Raw genomic sequence first — 19,672 nt, 5'->3', positions numbered from 1 at the left:
TCCAGGTTGATTATGTGGGCTCCTTCCACCCTCCGCAAGAAGAGGGAGAGACATCCTCCAGAGGCCTGTCCCAGTACTTTTAAATACCCATTTTTAGGAACAACCCTAGGGCCCTTTAGAGGTACATCTCACTTTCCAGGAGGGATAGACAATTGGGTGAAATGAGGTATTAACTTTTCGACAGTATAGACCTACTGAAGATAGGTGAGATTGATCTCTTCTCCTGAGAGCCTATTCATTGGTTTCCTTTTAATAGCCTGCAAAAGAACTCCTACTCTGTGCCATTGAAATACTTTAGATAAGTGCTGAATGGACTGCATGGCTCTACAAATTGAATTCACCTAATAAGTAGTAAGAATTGGTAGAATTAAGCATAAGCTTAAACCAATGAACTGATAAGGAAAATCAAAATTCTCTTTTTGTCTCTCTTGCCTCTGAGATGCTTAAGATTCTTTCTTTGTCACTCTCCTTGCTATTAATTGACTCAGAAATTGTTATCCTCCATAACAATCTTCCTCTACTTTTTTATTGGAGTGTAACATTATTATCAAGGAAAAATATTGAAAGCCTGTGTTGGTTCATCCTTCAATTTAAATATTAATTCAAATCTTTAAAAATGGCTATTTGTTTGATATAGAGTAATTGGAAAGCCAGAAATCAGATGGGACTGCTCTCCAGTAGCAATGGTAATTATTACTTGCATGCTGTTACAAAATTTGGTACCTTGGAGTCTGCCTTCTAATTGGAGAAGGCTCAATTCTGATATGAGCTGATCATTTCTGTGACAAGTCATATGAGGAACAGTGCACACCTTATCCCCAGGTCACCAGTTCAAATTTTTTTTTTCTGTCCTACCCAGTTTCGTTGTTTGTACCTTCCTCTGAACTAAGTGAAACTTCTTTAACAAACAGTTACTCTTTTCATTGGTTCCACTTCTATAGTTCAAACTTCAGCCATTAATAAATAATCTCCTAGTCCCCAGTCTATATGATCTATATGATCAGTTTTCCTTCAGCTGAGTAAAGAGAAGTTGAATTTTTTTCCTTTCTTAGTCTTTTAACTAATGGTAGTTTTTCTTTCCTTGTTTTTTTTTTTTTTTTTTTTTTGTCTTTGTTTTTGCTATTTCTCTTTTGCCTGTCAAGAACTGGGTTTATGTGCTTTTACAGTAACATAGACATTGAAGTGTCTTCTGTGAGACTTTAAGGAAATTAAAGTGGAACCTACATGGATGACTTATGGGCCATTTAGAGCACAGAACCAGCACATGAGGAAGATCTCAAACATATTAAAGGATAATTAAAGAAAGATCTCAAACATAATTAAAGAATAATGTCCCATACTATATGAACATGCTAAAGCTTTACCAGAGACTAAAGATACATGAATGAAGAGACTGTGGTTGTCCTTGGGATCTCTTAAATGACCTTTTCAGCACATCTGAGCCCATGAATGTCTCAGGATGTGCCCTGGTCCTTGGGGAACACACAAATCAGTGCCTCAATGGGAGTGCAGAACAAAGCAAATCCCATTGCCAATACAGAAATTATTTTCTACATAGAATGAATAACCATGAGACAAAGATGGGGACCTACAGTGTCCATGGCAGCATTAATGTTTGGGTTTTTTTTAGAAATTCTTTTAAGGTTATGAAGTGGGGCTTTCATTCAAAGGATTACTTTGGGAAAGAGAACAGACTGGAAGGGCTGTCCATGGAGACAGTGTCCCCTTTAGACATATAAAAAAAGAGAGGCCACTCTCACATTGTGTTACACATAAAGAAATAGTCCTCTGCAAAATACAAAAATTCCTTCTGCAATAAACAAGGATTTCCCTAAACGTTCTGTGGGTTGTGAAAGAAACAATTTTGCCTGTTTTTTCTTTCTTGCTAAGATTTTCTTTATCTCACTCTCCTCTGAAGGAAAAGACAGAGTTGATTTTAGAGGGAAAAATTGACTGCAAGTGTCTTAGGAAGCTCTAACTTTTTCACTTTTTTCAAACTTATGTAGTTTAATTTAAGAACCTGTCAAAACGAAGCTAGTCAGCCTGTATAGCTTGTATCCTTTTGTTCTTTGACATTTTCATAGAAAAAAACACCCTTGAATATTTGCTTTTAGTTTTGTCAGAAATGAGAGAAATCCTTTATATATGCTGTGATTCCTATTTGCTATCTGGAATAAATACAAATATTTACGTGAGGTCATGCAACTATTCACTTTAGCATTAATTTTTTTTTTTAACATTACATGGCTATAAATGCTGAGCAATAGTAATGGAGATATTCGAAAAATTAAATTCTATGGGAGAGAAAAAACCCCACACAGAATTCTGTGTCCACCTCTAGGACCCCCAACATAACAAGGATTATGTAATAATCTATAATATTGTATAACCTGTTTGACTGAATCCAGAGGAGGCCATGAAGATGCTCAGAGGTCTGGAAAACCCTGCCTGTGGAAAAATCCTGAGAGAGTTGGAGTTGTTCAGCCTGGAGAAGAGAAGGTTCCAGGGATACCTTATACCAGCATTCCAGGTCAAAGAAGGGACTACAGGAGAGTTGAAGAAGCACTTTTTACAAAGGCATAGAGTGATAGGACAAGAGGGAATGGCTTTAAACTGGAGGAGGGAAAATTTAGATGAGCTATTAGAAATAAATTATTTACCAAGAGTATGGTGAGACAGAGCAACAGGTTTCCCAGGGAAGTTTTGAATGCCCCATTCCTGGTAGTATTCAAGGCCAGGTTGGATGGAGTTTGAGCAACCAGGTCTAATGAAAGGTGTCCTTACCATGGCAGGGAGGGTGGAACTAGATGATTTTTTAAGGTTCCTTTCCACCCAAGTCATTCTGATATTTTTAATAGAGAAAAATTATCCAAAACATCAATATCAGAGACAGTACTTTTTTTGTCTTGACCTTAACTATAACATCCCTATTACAACTAAGGACAGAAACACAGGAAACATCTAAAAATATTTCAGAACTGAGATAACAAAAGAAAGTATCTTGACTATTTTGGAGCTCTGTCATAGGGCTCTGTTTCTACTCTGCTTTTGGTATTTCAACTGGAATACTGGGAACTGGAAAGGGACCTGCCTGTGGCTTATATAAAGTATATTGTTCTCACTGGCTAGCTGGATTTTTTTTTTAAGGATAAGTAGCAGGCACAATATTTCAAATGGAAAGAAGAAAAGTAGCCTATCTACTTAAGTGTAAGTGTAGCTTTTCTCACTGCATCTCCAGTGAGACCCACTTTCTGAAATGTAGGCTGTTGTGCCAGGGCAGATGTGGAATCTGGGAAAATTTCCAGAAAAGTCATTGTAAAATGAGATTCTCAGCATTAGCTGCTGTGTTTACCCTTTTTCCTCTCTTGAACTATCACTGGCAACACTGAAAACACTGGCTGATGGACTGAGAGCATAAACAACTCACAAAAGACCTCTGAGGCAAACACTGTTTTCCAGCACACTTTTACCCTTCCTTGGAAATCCATAGCCATTTTTAAAGAATAAGAAAACTCTTCCACTGCTATTGCACAAATTTGCTCTGGCAAACAGGCCACATGCTAGAAAACTGAAAATTTAGGCTTTTGCTGTGATGTCTGAGAGGTAATGCAATGGGAGTAATTACGTGATTGCTGATGGGACTCAGGGTATTTCCCTGCCTGGCTGGTAGTGCTAATTTATTTTACATATTGTGCTTCTGGAAAAAAAAAAAAATCATTCCTAAATTGAAGAGGGAGGTGTTAATGATGGCATTGCCTCCAGCTTTTTGCTTGTGACATCTTACTGATGTTCCTGTCAGTACAGATGGTGTCTGTCAGGTGCCACCTATCTCACCTATTTGCAATATTAGGAGTTTAAAGAAAAAAACAGAGAAGTGCATTATGTACAGGAGATTCCATGACAAAGGATTATTTTGGCTGGTGAAATAGGGAGCTACAAAAAGATTGAACTGAATTTGTCTGACATCAAGATCTGGCAAAAGAGTAAGGCTGAATTAGAGCTACTTTCCCCTTTTTTTAGACAGCCAAAATGCACATAAAAACTGAACCTAAGCAATGGATAATAAGCAGGGCTATGAAGACTTTGGTCAACATTAGCATGATTTCAGACTTAGTACTTTATACAATTTACAAAATCAAATACTGAAATAGGAGAAATGTTTGTGATATTTGCAATTTCCAAATTCCAAGTATTTTTTTCTCAAAAAAATAGTAAAAATAGTCTGAATCTACTATAGTATTCTGAAAGCTGAAAGCAAAAAGATAGGACAACAGACTTCTCTGAACATGGCAGGGATTAAATATTAACAGGTTCATATTGGGATCACTGTACCTTTCCATTCAGTCACCTGTAATTATTAGTGGCAATAGACAATATTGTAAAATATGATGGCAGTAGTTATCTGACTGGAAGTCTAATGTGCAACATTAAACCTCATTCACAGGAGATTTTTAAACTTTTAATAATCACTCTATGGCTATAAATGGCAATGGCATTAATACCTAGAATATTGCAGCTGCAGAAACTAATTACCCAACTGATGCTGTCAGTATCCCCAGCTGTTGGTATTCCTTATTCTTTTACTACTGGTTTTCCCAAACAAAAATCCCATGCCTTATTTCTGTTCTTCCCTGACTGCCACATTCCCAGCACCAAAATTCTTAGTGTGCTAAATGTTCTTTCCCTCATTCACTTCATTGGAGGTCCATCCATGCCTTTAATTGTCCACTTTCTCTAGTAGAGAATCAGATTTAGTGGGAGAGGAAAGGAGATATCCTAGAGAGACAACCTTTTTTTTTTCTGGAGATACTGTTCCATACTGCCACAGTCTCATGTCATGTTCTGTAGTAGTAATTTCCATGACTGTATAGTTTGCTTGCATATTGGACTATGATAGGAAAGAAATTCTCTGATTGATTTAAAGAATATTTTTTAAATACTGTGATTTTTTAGGTGAAAGTTGTTTTCAATTATTCTTTACTTCTGTAGGTTTTAAAAAAGCACAGAAAAAAAAAAAAGCTTCTAGTTTTGGTGCTTGGCAAAATTTAAGGGAGAAAAGATTGTTATAGAAGAACCATTCCAGCATGGCATCTGAGTTGGGAATGAGAAGGATCTGGAAGACAAGGACAAAGTTTCAATATAGGACGTGGAAAATTTAGACAGAGGTGGAAGCAAAAGTAATGCATCTGGAGTTAAACTTCAGCCCCAATGGAACTAACAGAGAAACATTTGTTTCAGTAGAACAGCATTTCACTGGATGTGATTATGTAATTTTTGCAGCTGTTTTCTGCATAGATCAAAATATGCAAAATAAACTGTATTATGAAAATAGAACAATAAAGAATAAATTGTTCATGTTTGCTGAATTAACAGCTAGAAGAAGACATAAATCTAAAAAATATAATGACACAGAAGATCCAGATAGCTTCTTTAGGACAATACTTGTGGCTTGATGTAAAAGTCATGGTGGGGGATTGAAAAAAATCATACTGAAAGTGAGTATTACAAGAGTTAAACCAGAAATTCTCTTCTGATGACTTCTGTGCTTCAAACTGTGCACAAAGGGGTGTTTGCTGTTAAGCAGAGCTCAACAAGGTAAGTCCTAAGCACTTCTGATTTCTTGCATATATTCTCTCTTTTCTCATTCATCAGTTCCCCATGATCATGACTGTCCAGAAACCTGGTGGATTATTTTTAAGACTATAAAGACTTTGCTTTATACTTCCCCAACCTACAGCTTCTTGATTTTCCTCCTACTGTGATTTTTTTTTTTTTTTTTTTGCACTTTCTCATTTAAATTGAAGTCCTATACTCTTTAGAATAGCAAGTATTGTTTACAGGTTTGGGAGTGAGTTTCCTAGCTTCCTCTACTCTCTTCATTAGATCACCTGTTTGTATCTGATTGTTTATGCACAGCCTTTCTTCTTTTTTTTAACTGTGTTTTCTTCAAAACTCGAGACTGGACTTCTGTTTCTTTTTCCATGTGTCTTAAGGTATCAAAAAGGGAAATAGAAACTACCAATCCCTTTTGGTTGGGAATACATACAAAGAAGCTGAGACCTGAGAAGCTCCTTTGTAACTTTTCAACACAGCTTATCTAACCATTTTTGGGATTCTTCAGCCCAGCCTTCAGACATTCTTCTGTACCCATAAAACTCAATGGCAACATGCTCTTTGGCTGCTTATTCTTATTGCAACAACCAAAGCCTGCCAGGAAGATGTACTTCTTCTCATGATCTTGGATCAACCACAAGCAGTTTTTAGGATTTGGAACCTCTCACCTGATACAATCTGTATGTTTTGTTTCAGCTTTGATTGGTCTTACAGAATCTTCTACATCCTGCCTGAATGCAGCAGACAGGAAAAAGTCAGCCTGTGCCTCTTCATGGCATTTGAGCAAGCTTTTTAAAAATTTCTTTTTGTTTTTAATGGGTACATAATGTATTTTGATAATTTGATGACAATTCACAATTTCTGGTGGCCATTCTCACAAAAAAAAAAATAATTGCATTGCTTGAAAACATTCAATTTTAACATTGTTGAAACCCCAGCAAATACGTACTGTAAGTGGCTGTAGGAGCAGCAGAAGTAATTGTGCCTCATTTTATACTTGTGCATTGACATCAATCTGTCTTATGATTTTGCAGTTATCAGAAAAAGACAAACTTTCCCTAGGGTTCTTATTCTCTTCCTGGTTTCTTATTTTAATGAAATCTTGAGATTAAGTTAATATATGTGAGACGTTTGCATAGCTGCTAAAGTGCCCCAAAGGACGTAGAGGCAGAAATTGGTGTGTACTGAGATGCTGTGAGTGTTCTTTCTTTAGGAAACCAAATGAAAACCAGATAGGGTGAGACTAAAAAGCATACCTGATTTTTTATACACCTGTGAATATTGGCCATTCAATACATAGGTCTAATATTTCCCACTAGGAATGCACTACAAATACTCAGTTGACCTCACACACACAGCACATCTGCACAGTATGTATTTGATGTTGAATTGCTCTGCACATGAGCTGTGGTCATTTGTTTAGTATTTCCAGAAACTTGACACAGCACTATCAAAATTTAGTAGATTTCTGGTGAAGCTGTTAGGTACAGATGAAACAGGCTTTCTCATTTCCTTAAAAAGTACCTGCAAGTACCATGTGCAGAAGAATTCTTTAGTCACGCCTTCAGTGAATGGCCAGTTCTAATCTACTCTGCAAATGCAATTTACTCTTATAGTTTACAGGCAGTAAAGGCTTGGGCTAAACAGCAATGCTACTACAAGAGTTAGGGGTTAAATTTAGTTTAAATCAATTATTGAAATGGTATGGTCACAACTGGTAATTATTATGCCTGTGAATTACACAGCCTCCTTATCTTGTTATGGTTTATTCTCCATACTGTTGCACAATAAGAAGGGTGGTTAAAATGCCTTTATAACATTATTAATTGTTTCTATGGTGGTGGAAGTCATGACAATTTAATAATAATAATTTAGCTGAATAAGTACCTCTCTGTGACCAGGATTTGGCTGTCACAATGTGTGATTTACTTCTCTATGACTTCCTGATACTGTATTAATAGGAAATTTTTGTTTGGTAAGGATTTTGTAATTTTTTTTTCATTCATGAGTTAGTACAATCCACACAAGGAGAGCTCTTAGAGATTAAAGATTGTCCAAAGAATCATCTGTGATAGCTTTTAAAGTGAGTGTAAGCAAACCTCTTTGTTTAGAGATGTTTCCTCCTTTTTGTTTTACTAAGAGAACTCCGAAGAATTTATTTGACACATTCCTATATAAAGTTTGTCAGGTTTTATGGCTTTTATTTCTGGGAAAACAAATTGTTTGCTTTTTGAGAAATAAGGTGTTTTGTAGAAAGCTAGCCTGTTCAGAGAAGAACATTGAGACATATGGTCTTTTAATTACTGGGTTTTAGTACTTTTACTTTGGAAGAGCATTTTCAGCTGAAAAATTGCTTCATTTCAATGCATTTAAAATTCAATGGAACAATGTGAACATTCAGGGATTTTTTGGGGGGTGGATTGGGGTGTTTTTCTATTTCAATATTTTATTTTTTTATTTTCTGGTCACAAGTCTTTACTGTATAATATTCATTTTTATTGTTGGAAAGGGGAAAAATCATAAACAACAGCTACAGTTTTTAAAAGGATTGCCAAGTTCAAATGTGTGCTTTGTTTACCTTGTTTTCCAACTTGCAAAGCTAAGTACTCTCTCCCCATAACATTCTGCCAGCTGTGCAAACACCTGCCTGGTTACAGTGTATGAATGATTTAATGCCCTCTATATGTTTTCATGAGTAGTTGTATTTTTAAAAAAGGACATATCAAGTTGGCAAAATCTATTTTGATGCCAAACAGGCATCAAAATTTCAGTGGAGGGCAGTGAAGGTGTATCTGTTACCTAGGTTGTGCCTCTGTAGCTATGCTGTCATCGCCAAGCCCTCTGGTTTAGTGGTGTGTGTGCTTCCCTGTCCCACAGTTATGTTCAAAGGGGTCCACTCCAAAGCTGTCTGAAGTCCTGAGGCTCTGCATTAGCAGTGGCTGATTGAACATATCACTGCTGTGCAATTTACTTTTAAAACCAAGTGTGTGGGTGTTAAGACTGCAATGCTTTAGATGTGAAGACATGAGTGATACCTAGAAGTGCCAGGAGGGGATGGCATTTGGTGAGATTTTTCCATCATGTTTCCTGATCCCTGCCCTTGTTAGACAATATCCAAATGCAGGACACTGAGGCAGCATTCCTGGACAGGGCTGATTTCTGTTCTTCCCCACAGACACCTTCACCTGAGCTGGCAGTGCTTTGATGCCCACAGCCTGTGCCCAGCCAGCAGACAATTAAAGCTGAGCCATCCTCTCTCATCCTCACAGCCCTCAGCAGAGCTTTAAGAAGCAAAACTCTTGCACAGTCTGTGACTCTGAGAAGAGTTAATTAGTGAAAGAGCAGCAGTGGGAAAGTCTGCAAGGACCAGGGAGGAATCAAAGGCAGGATACTTTCTCCCATCCTTCTTAATATCTCCACATCTTTAGATTTCCGTGCTTTCTCCTTACTGCCATCTCCCCAACACAGGTTTAGCACTGAATTTGTCTTTCTCTTTGCTATTTAGCGCTGTCATGGAATTTAGTTGCTCCAGGCAGCAGCTAAGCACCACACAGCAGCCTCAGCTGCCCTGATTGTATCCCCTTGCAGCTCTAGCCCCAGCCCTCTCACTGGTGGGGCAGGGTGGGGAGCAGGAAACAACTGGACTTGCACTGCTCAGCAATAACAAAAACACTCCTGTGTAATCAACGTTGTTTGCAGCACAAGCAAAGCCCCTAAACAAAGCCCCACACCAGCTGCTCTGAAGAAAATTAACTTTATCCTGTTCAAAACCAGCACAAGCACACAGACATTAGCTGGCTACAAATGAGGAATAAACTAAATGTATACATCTACTCTTTTCATATTCCGTGTCCAGAGACTGGAAGGAAAATTCACCTTTAAAAACATATTCTTAAACCAGCAGCAGTTGCTGGTTTAGAATTTTGAAATTCTAAAATCCACTACAGTTACATGTGAACGGTTTTCATCGACTTAATTAGAGTTTTACAGCAAAATATGCCACGCTTGTTCAAGGAAACCTTCCTGTATGCCTCAGTGTGCTACACAACCCTATATAGGACATGCTATACTGAAAAGAAATTCTGTATTATCTCCAAGAAATACACAATTAGGCCTGTAAAAATATGCCCACATGTTCATACCTTTCTTGTCCTTTTCCTCTTGTATATTTCTTATTGCTCTTCTTGCTGGCCCTAATCCAGCAAATATATGTAGATCCCTTATGTCAAAGGGATGCTTGTTGAAATTAAATAATGCACGTGCATGCTTGTCAAATCAACTCAGTAGCTTTGTGGGCTTCTCAGGCTTTCAGCTGTCTCCTGGAGTCACACTGACATCCTTTATCACTGCTCCTAAAACCAATTTTAAAAATAGAAACACTTACAAAGTGAAAATTCTAGTGATGCTAGTAATTACTATTATATATAGTCAAGTTTAATGATTTCCAAAATGTATCGGAATTTGTAGATACTAATCAGTTTGCAGAAAAAATGCCTGATATTGACAATATTTTGATTCTTTTTTTCCTCAGGCAAACTGAAAATTCTTTATAAATGTGTGTGTGTGTATATATGTATATGTATATAAGCTTGAGGAAAGTCTTTATATAGTAATTTTGTTTTCAGTAAATACGTAAACTGATGTTATTTGTCCTCTTGCTGCTGTGTCCTGCTGTCATTCACAAGCCTATCAGTCTATCTAAAAATTGTTTGTCTTTCTTCTCTTTGTCTGTTAATATTTCAAAATTGAGAGTGAAATCAAACAATAATTTCAAATATTAATATGGTCTTATATCTTTGTTGTGGTCTCATTTTGTCCTTATTTATTTGAGGAGAATATATTAAAACTTGCATGATGAAGGATTGCAGACAAGTCTGTGACGTTAAAGAGTGAATGGGTCATTAGGCTTCCCTGCGACTTTATGCATCTCTTAAAGTGACCAGATTTATAGAATATCTGTTAAAGGACAATTAAGTAATTCACCTAGACTTGTTATTAACAGAAACTTTTATAGTTGCCTCTTGAATTAAAAATATTTCTGGAGATCATAGTAAACTGCATTGATTAAAGTAGCTTCTGTGAGAAATTTCTTCAATATTAAAAAAAGAAAGAATTAAAAATTAGGCTTAGCACCTCACTGTTTTGGTTTTTTTTTTTTTTTGGCATGGAAAACTTGAAATTGTCCAAAAGTTACAGGACACTGTCAAATACTTTTGATTAATTTTGTCAAAAGAATTTGAGAAATTAGCTTATTATGATCATACACTTATCCATATAAAGGTGATGCCAGAGAAAAAAGGATTTTTGTTCCTGAAACAGTCCACTGAAAACATGAAAATTCCTGAGAGAACTGATAAAATCTCTTTTGTGTGAATGTCTGTGAGAGTTACTGTGGTTTGGGGGTGGATTAGGCTGCAAATTAAATTAATCTGATTAAGATCAGGGGACAATGCAGTGCTGAAGTAGATTGGTAATGCTACCTTCTTTGACCAAAGTTGGCATTTGTTCATGGGAAAGCACTGTTGAGTCATTAATTTGTACAGCTAAATATGAATATAGAAATATATGCATACTGCATTTGCATAAATAAAACAGACTCTATGCATATATTTAGATATTTACATAAATGTATAAAATATTTCAAGGAACCTAAAATATGGACTAATGCCTGTAGTAAATGTAAAATGAATAATTAAATTAATTGTATTAACTGAGTTCTGCTGCTGCAGATTCTCTTTTCTGTAGTCATAGGTACTTCACATCTGCTCGGAAAGGGAGGATTTCAAATTTCATCATCTGACCTGAAAGTTTCTTTAGGGAGTGTCTTTGCTGTTTAAAAAAAATGTTATCAAATTCTTTTTGGAGACTGTCATTGCTTCAGCAGAATGCAGATGAAGCCTGTGATTAAAGGATTGCTCTGCTAAAGCCAAGGTCACTGACAAACAGATCCACAAAAATTGAGGGACTGGCAAAAATATGGTGACCTTTTATTGCTGAGAAGAAATACAGAAACAAAAGCGTTGTGAGGAAAAGTATTTTTCTGAGAGCATCTTGTGCTTCTTTGAAATGAAAGCAAGTAAGAAAACAGACCCCTCACAGCTCAATAACTTCTGCTACTTATTGCTTCTTGTCTCATTTTGCATTCTGAGTCTTCAGAAGAGCTTCTGGTAGTGTGTGCTCTCACTTCTTGGCAGTCTGTTGTGGCAGACAGTCTTATCCAATGAGCTGTATAGAGTTCATTCAAAAGATAGAGTGAATTTGCACATCTTTCTTGTTGCCTTTTGCACACTCTCTAAAACAAAAATTTGGATCTTCTTACAAAATTCCCATGAATCATGGAGTTTGATTTACATATTAATATTCCTTATTGCCTCTTTTAAGTTATTAGGGTGCACTTGAGTCATTGCCTTTGTTGAAACATTAAAAAACAGTTGGCCTTTTCCTATATCCTGATGTATCCTTGATTGTCCAAGATGGGGGGCTATGGCAGGTGATGCCCTGGATAGCTGTGATCTGAACTTGTCATGCAGAAGCCTCCCTTCTAGACTCCAGGACCCAGCTTAAAGGAAAACAGCAAACAGTGCAAATTACGGCACAGAGTGGAAGTGCCTAGTAGCAGAGCTCATGAGTTTTGAAGTTTTCCTATTCAGGTCACTTTCTCACAACAAGACAAACTTCTTATTGTAATTTCATGTCCCTGGGAACGAAGGCTTTAGCAAAAATGCTGAACATAACTAGACTTGTCATAAAACAAGAGTTGGTAATATCATGAACAATTGCATTGCTTTGAGCAAGCAAAGCAGAGAACACGACAGCAGTTGCCTAAACTGGCCTATTAATCTTTAAAAGTGTTCCTGGGTGCAGGTAGGAGATTTCTGGCTAGTCTTAAAACAGGGAGTTATTTTTCTTGTCAGAAATTTTAACATTCAAGGGAGTTTTTAAAAGTTTGTTTATGATGCATTTTAGTGTCAACAGAGTCTGGGACAAACCTTTAAATTTAGGATCCAGGCTCTCGTGTGTTTATTTCCAGCATAGAATTTATCTCCTTGCATAGCAAGAGATGTTATTGTATTCCTATAGTTGAGATGGACAGACGAAACACAGAACCCACCAGAAGAGAAGGGAAATATTAAAATTAGCTGTACTATTGTTACAACAGTATATTCTTAATCATGCCTTTATCCCCATGCTTTGTCTTTGTTCACAACCACTGTGAACAAAATATGGTTATTTGGATAATAACAAAGGTAAATCCTGTTTTGCATCTGTTCTTCATATGGGATTATGTGGGGTTTTGGCACAAACTGTGTCCTCTATTTCCATGCATTTCATAGTGATGTTAAAACAAAAAGTCCATGCAAAGCTTGTAATATTTGGGTGTCCGTGGCACAAGACAAAGTGCTATAAAGTATTAGTTCTTTAAGTATGACCAACCCAGGACAGACCTCTCCATTTTAACTGTAGAAAAATCCAGCTCCCATCAACACTGCAAGAGTCTTCTTCATTTCTTTAAGTAGTGTATTTGTTGAATGTTTAAAGACTGTAAACATGGTGAGATACTCAGGCACATAAGTCTGATCCTGTCTGCTTTAATGAAAAATATTAAATAAGAAAAATTAATAAGAATAATTTGATAAGAAATATTGTAAATATTATGAAATAGTGTAGGAAAGAGTTTTCTATAAGGGTTGTGGCAGCTTATTTTTGAGGCATCAAGCTTTAATTTTGTGATATTTCAAATGTATGAATGACTCCATAGGGATCTCAGCAATTTTGCTGAAAAACAGTAACAACAACAAAAAAGTTTATATGTTCTTGCTGAGCCTTGAAATTGTTTTATGTCATAAAATCCTTTTTGAAATGCTTATAGCTTATAAACCTTTTGGACAGAATTTTTTATGGCCCATAATTGTAGTGTTTTCCCATTTTTTACGCCAAGATGTTTCAAGCCTTTTTTAACGTTTCCCATCCCTCTGGCCTGAGATGTTTTCCTACATCATTGGTATAGGTGGCTGTCCATGGCTTGCCAAAGATGTTTCTAATTCTTCACTGTGTTACATTTCAGTCCCGCCTTACTTCATTTCAGCCAAAATCAGGTATGGCTCGAGTGAGGGACACATCAATCTGCACAAAGCCTTGCCTTTATACAAACTACTGTCATATTCTCAGTCTTCAAAACTCAAAGCAGTGCTCAGAGTTTGACATCACTCCAAGTCTGTGTTCTGTCATAGCTCTGGGTCATCAGAGGTAATAGGTGAGAGCAATTTTCAAACTAAGTGCTCAGCTTAATCACATGTCAAGGACTCCACTGGAGCACAACAACTTTTCTGGGCAGCTGTAACTTCTTTGTGTTCATGTTGAATTTCCTATGACAAGTTGTAGGTAAGACTCGTATTGATCCCACTGCCCCATCTCAGCTGATTTGTCCTTGTGTGTTGAAGCTTTTTCCTGCCATACTCTGTTACCTCTCTGGGCCGTTTCTCAGACAGAGAGACTGCCACAAAAGGGAGGTTGAACAAGGAAAAGACATGGAGCTGGGATTTGAGCATGGATCTGAATATTGCCAAAGATCAGAGCTCATCTTCAGGGTCAACAAGTTTCAAAAACAGCCCCTTGCTAGTTCTCATAATTTCTTCTTGCAAGTGATACTAAGACTGCTTGAAGAAGACAGCAGTATGCTTCTCTTGTTGACTTCTTGCCTTCTGACTTCCTAAAGACATTCCACTGCATTCCACTGCATTCCACTTTTCTAGTAAGTTTGGCAAATCTAATTTTAAATTTGCTTTGCAAAACAGTATACAGATCCCCGAGCATGTAGCAAATAAAACAATGCAAGGAAACTATTTTTATAACATAGGTAGATCATCTGCCTAATTTCCAAATAAATTTCCAAAATTATTATGTTCACTTGTAAAAAATAAAATAAAATCTGACAACCCTCTCCATAGCCAAAGGAATAAAAGTAGTAAAAGAAGGAGAAGCCAATACTTGGTAAGCTTAACTCATACTTTTTTTTTTTGGAGGGTTGTAGATGTGGAGGGTAGTCTGTCAGCAAAGGGATAAAAAGTATTGTAGTGTAGATAGATATGGGAAAAAATTATGCTTAATATAGAAATATTTCCCTTTAGTCATGGTCTGATGCCATGATTACAGTCTGTGAACTTCTAATCTCTGTCAGTGGGAACTAATCACACCAACCAAAAATTACTTTGCCTCTGTACCTCGTTTAACCATTCTCAGCCCATGATGCTGGGGTTACCTCATTGTCTATGTCTGAAGATTTTCATACTGTGAATTTTCTCTTTTAGTGGTAATTAATTTAGGTGTATCACATGATTGCTCTGGTTTAGTGTGCACTGCTAGCACAGAGATGAATTTGCTATGTCTTTCTCTGACATCCAGTTCAGACAGATGAATAGCCTCAATAGAGTCAATCCATAAGCTTCAATTTAAGAATGCTCTTCATGTCATTTATTCTCCAGAGTGCTCCGGAAGAGGTAAAGATGCTGATTGTGTTATATCTTGAGCAGCCTGGAATCAGCATGGTTCATAGTCCCATTAGCAGTTGAGTGGGCTTACCACAATTATTGGGTGGGCTACCTTCAGCCTCTAGCTCATGGAATAGGTAAAAGCCATCAGTGTAACATTGAGGCAAGAGTTTAAATTAAAAGCCAATGGGAAAAGATAGTATTCAATATTCAAAAATTGTCATCCCAATAAAGACAGTGTGGGAGCTGGTGATGCAAAATTCCCCATTTAGAAATGGGAAATGGCCTCAGTCTTCTTCAGTATTGTCTACCCAGGCCTTCAAAACTGTTTGTTCAGCAGTACAGTCCTCCTTCAGTGAGAGGAGATGGAATGTAACTGGTCACAAACAGAGCAGGCTGGAATCAGAGCCTGTTGTTTCAAGCAAAAGCAGGGTGGAAAAGTAAGGTGATGCCACCAGTGGGGGTCTGTCTAATAGCTGATGGTCATGTTTCCAAGTACTTGCACAATTAGAGTGGATTTCATTAATGCTGGGACACATCATTTATATATGAGAATTAAGGTCTCCTTGAGATTAGATACTAAGGAATGTGTGTGTCCCTTGTCCCTGCCAACAAACCTGCATCTTAATTATGGACATAATTGGGTCTAGAGAATTGCAAGGAAATGTGCTATTCCTTTTCTAGCATTATGCATATAAACTTTTATTACCTGTTGAGCAGGTGTTTGATTGAAAATCTTTTCTCCTCACTGCTTAAGCAAAATATGTGTAGCAAGTCAGAATAGAGCATCCTTGTTACTCTTAGGAAATGGAATGGAACTATTTAATGCGTCAGCCTAGTGTCCATTCCTAATAAGCAATATAGTATGTATCAATAAAATAAAAAGTGTTGGGAAGGGCTTGGTACCACAAAAGCAACAATAAAGTCAAAATCTCTAACATTATGTTTTGCCAGGCCTTTGTGCTCTTTCACTTGCCTATAAAATTTCAAGTGTTGACTGCTGTTTTCTGAAGAAAAAAAAAGGGATTTTCCTCCATCCTGCTCACACCACTGTTTTTGTTATACTTTTCCTAAGAGTGTATTTTTAAATACTAGCAAAGAATGAAAGAAATAGAAAATAACATGTCATAAAGCAGAAGCATACACTGAAAGAGCAAATAGCTGTGGTGGTAATCATGTCGCAGCATAATATTTCTTTGTTATGCAAGGCAATCTTGGTGCATTTGGTTTTCTTCCTGGAGTTTCAATGCCTTCTTTTTGTATTCCTTAAAACTAGTGATTTTAGGTAGTCCTAATTTCTCATTAATTTTTTGTGTTGTTGTTAGAGACACTGTGTGTAAATTTTACACAAATAAATGAAAGGAACATCATACCTTTTATTTTTCTGTAGTTTCCAAGTAAGCCTTCTTATGTTATGATTTGTTAAATTTTACCTAGATTCACCACATAAAAATTGAATCCAAAAAATCACAGAATTTTTTGGATTAGAAGGCACCTTCAAAGATCATCTATACCAACCTCCCTGCTATGGGCAGGGACATCTTTCACTACAGCAGGTTGTCAAAGCCCTGCCCAATAGAAAACATCCACTTGAAACCAAATGTAGAATTTAGCAGAAATAATGAAATTAAACATTATCCTCAAGCACTTGGAAACAGCATTACTCAGACTCACAGGGATTATATCTCACCTTAAAAGAATGCCATAGCAATGATTTCCAATAATAATCAAAATTAATCCTTGGGCTGACAGCCAACACAAATCCTATATGTAGTTTAAAGGCTTAAATGCTGTAGACAGGTAAGTGGGATTCTACATCAGTAAAGTATGATTTTGGGGCTGATCCTATACTCAGGAGGAAACTTCTTACCACATATTGGAGTATTTAGTCAGCTTTAATGCTGACTAAAGAAGGGAGGAGTAGGAGATAGGATTTCTCTTCTCTGTGTCACTTCCCTAAGCCTCACAATCTTCCTGGAATACCTGTTGCCTTTGTTCTGCCCCCTCTCTGTTCATGGTGTCTATCTGAGTGGTTATCAGCTGAGGAAGTATAGTTCAACTGCTGATGTATGGTATTAAAGTCAAGATGTATGCTCAGAAGAGAGCAATTTTCCATCCATGATTGAAATTTTAACTTTTAAATGAATCCCATCTGGGTTAGTTAGAAGGACAACTTGGTTTCTCTTGTACAGAGCCTGAAATTTGAATCTCTTGCTTTGAAACAGCAGCATTTTTTCCTAAGAAATAAGCATTGTCACTGATGATTAAACATTTTATACAATTTTTTTCAATATGAAAATTTAGAACATAATAAATGATCTATTGAAAAACTTTAGGCATCTGCTTGTACTTTCTGAAAATTCTTAACTTTCATTTAATGAAGAACTGAAAATAAGCCACTTGGGCAGCAGCTTTTCCAACATGCTCAGAGTTTCCAAGCTGTGAATTTACAAATACCAGAACACTCTCAGGAGTTCACTGATATTTTAAACCTGTTCATCCCAGCAAAGAGTCTTTGAATTTTCTATGGTTCTGTAAATGACTGTAAAGATACAGGTTAATTTTTTTAATGCTTGCTGCATTAGACTCACTTTACGGATTAAGAATCTCCAAGCAGTGAGAGAGAAGTATTTCAGCTGCTAAAAAAAAAAAAAAAAAAAAAAAAAAAAAGTAAAAATTGATTTTTCCTGTTGTCAGGCTTTTTTTATTGATTAGCAGCTTAACATTTATCAGCTCGAACGGCTTATGGCTGCCATTTTGTGGAATGATATTTCAGAGGTCAAGCTAATGCACCAAGTGGTTTTGTTTGCATTTCTAAAACTGATCCTTGTTGGGACGTCATTATCTGCTTTTACCTGCTTTGAGAGCTCAGGATGTAATACACAAAGTGAAAAGTAATTATGAAAATCTCCTCTTTTAGACTTTATCCAGAATTTTGAATTAATTTTTTTTAATGTAGCAAGTGCTGTGACTTTTTGGGTATTTTTTTGCTGTTTCCTTCTTACCTGAATCATCAGGAGCCTCAAAACATGAATATGACCATAAAGTAGGCAATTTTTTAAATCATTTCAAGAGCCACACATAACAGTATCCCAGAAATTAAAGATTTTATTTATAAGGGGTTTATTTGTACTGTTCATATGTCAAAATCTTACATTTTACATGTGTTGGCAAATTTTTTCTATTTCCCTGTGAGATTTTGTCATTGGCTGGAAGTAGCCAAGTATGAATACTCTAACAAACTATAATTTTAAAAACATAAAGACAAAAAACAATAAAGGATAAATAAACCTTCAAGAGCAAAGAAATCTGTGACACCAACACCATGGACATCACAACTTCTTCCCACAGTTGTGATAACAAAGTGTTACCTCACAATATTTGATACACACTAACCCACCAATCCATATTCCTTCTCAGCAAAGGGCTTCTGAGCTAGGTTAGCGTGAATATGTGTGTGCTGCTTGACAACTGGCATCTCTTTGAGTTGACAATTTTTAAAAGCACTTGATAACACTGTGCAATCTCTGGCATTGTTGTACAAAGAAAGCCCTGGCTGTTTCCTGTGAGTCTATATTTATGATTATATTTTCATTAAACTGAGTTGTCTGTCAGCTTCTTATTTCACAAACTGTTTTGATGTTGCAGCTGAAAATTTTCTAAACCAGTATCAAGGATTGACATGCAAAGTCAAAAGATAAATGCCTCATCAACTCAAAATAATGTATTTGGAAAACTAGCAACTTTGTGTTTAAAGGGTAGAGAAGTGGTGGAGAAAAAAACAGCAGATCACAAAGGCAGATTTCTTACTGATAACTAGGATATATTTAGGATGGCAGGATTTAATTCCCATATTAATTTTCAGGTGTAGGCAGAATAAAGGCAAATAATGAAGAGAAATAACAAATTAACCAATTCTGCAACTGGAATTTGGACTGAATTTCCCTTTGGTCAGCATGGAAGTATATGGGTACAAACAGGACATATTTGTGGGATGCAAAGGGCAAATTGGCAGCGCTAACAAACTGTCATGTATGGAAGCCAGGGGTATTTTGTGGGCATATGGCTGACAATTTTGCAGACATTTTTTACTTGGAGTTCAGAATGGGAAACATGGGAACATAAATCTGAATTAATTATTTAAAGTATCAGTATAACTCAACTCTCATTTATCTCCAGTGAGGAGGCTTGGGTGTTTTTTGCATTTAAATGGCATTCATTCAACTTCAGTATATTTTTTTAATACATGTTTTGTTTTTTTTTTTTTTAATACATGACCTGAAGAACCAAATATTTCATTAATTCAAATTAATTTTCTTGTTTGTACTTCATAGGTAAGCTCTTAGAAAATCTTTAGTACATTGGTAGGTTTACCACTTCCACAGCTCCTAGTGACAGTGGTATGATGTTTACTAAAGTGCACAGGCATTATATATCCTGTGTGGGTTAGACTGCAACCAGTACTCATCTGGGTAGGTTTAATATCTGATCTGGAAGGTGATTTTGAGTGAAGAGAAATTACTGCTTTTATTTTAAACCCAGATCTGTTCACAAATATAGGTTCCTCCGCT

At 36.5% G+C, this 19,672-nt stretch overlaps 1 protein-coding gene across 3 annotated transcripts in view; it reads left to right on the top strand.

Annotated features, from left to right (window-relative positions):
- Positions 1–19,672, top strand: part of NKAIN3 (sodium/potassium transporting ATPase interacting 3) — a 337,279-nt gene that overhangs the window by 228,382 nt on the left and 89,225 nt on the right. The gene's annotated exons all lie outside the window — the stretch shown is intronic.

This window comes from Anomalospiza imberbis, chromosome 1 (genome assembly GCF_031753505.1).
Source record: "Anomalospiza imberbis isolate Cuckoo-Finch-1a 21T00152 chromosome 1, ASM3175350v1, whole genome shotgun sequence".
Taxonomy (NCBI): Eukaryota; Metazoa; Chordata; class Aves; order Passeriformes; family Viduidae; genus Anomalospiza; species Anomalospiza imberbis.
Note: the sequence above shows the minus strand (reverse complement) of the source record. Positions and strands in the feature narration are given on the sequence as shown.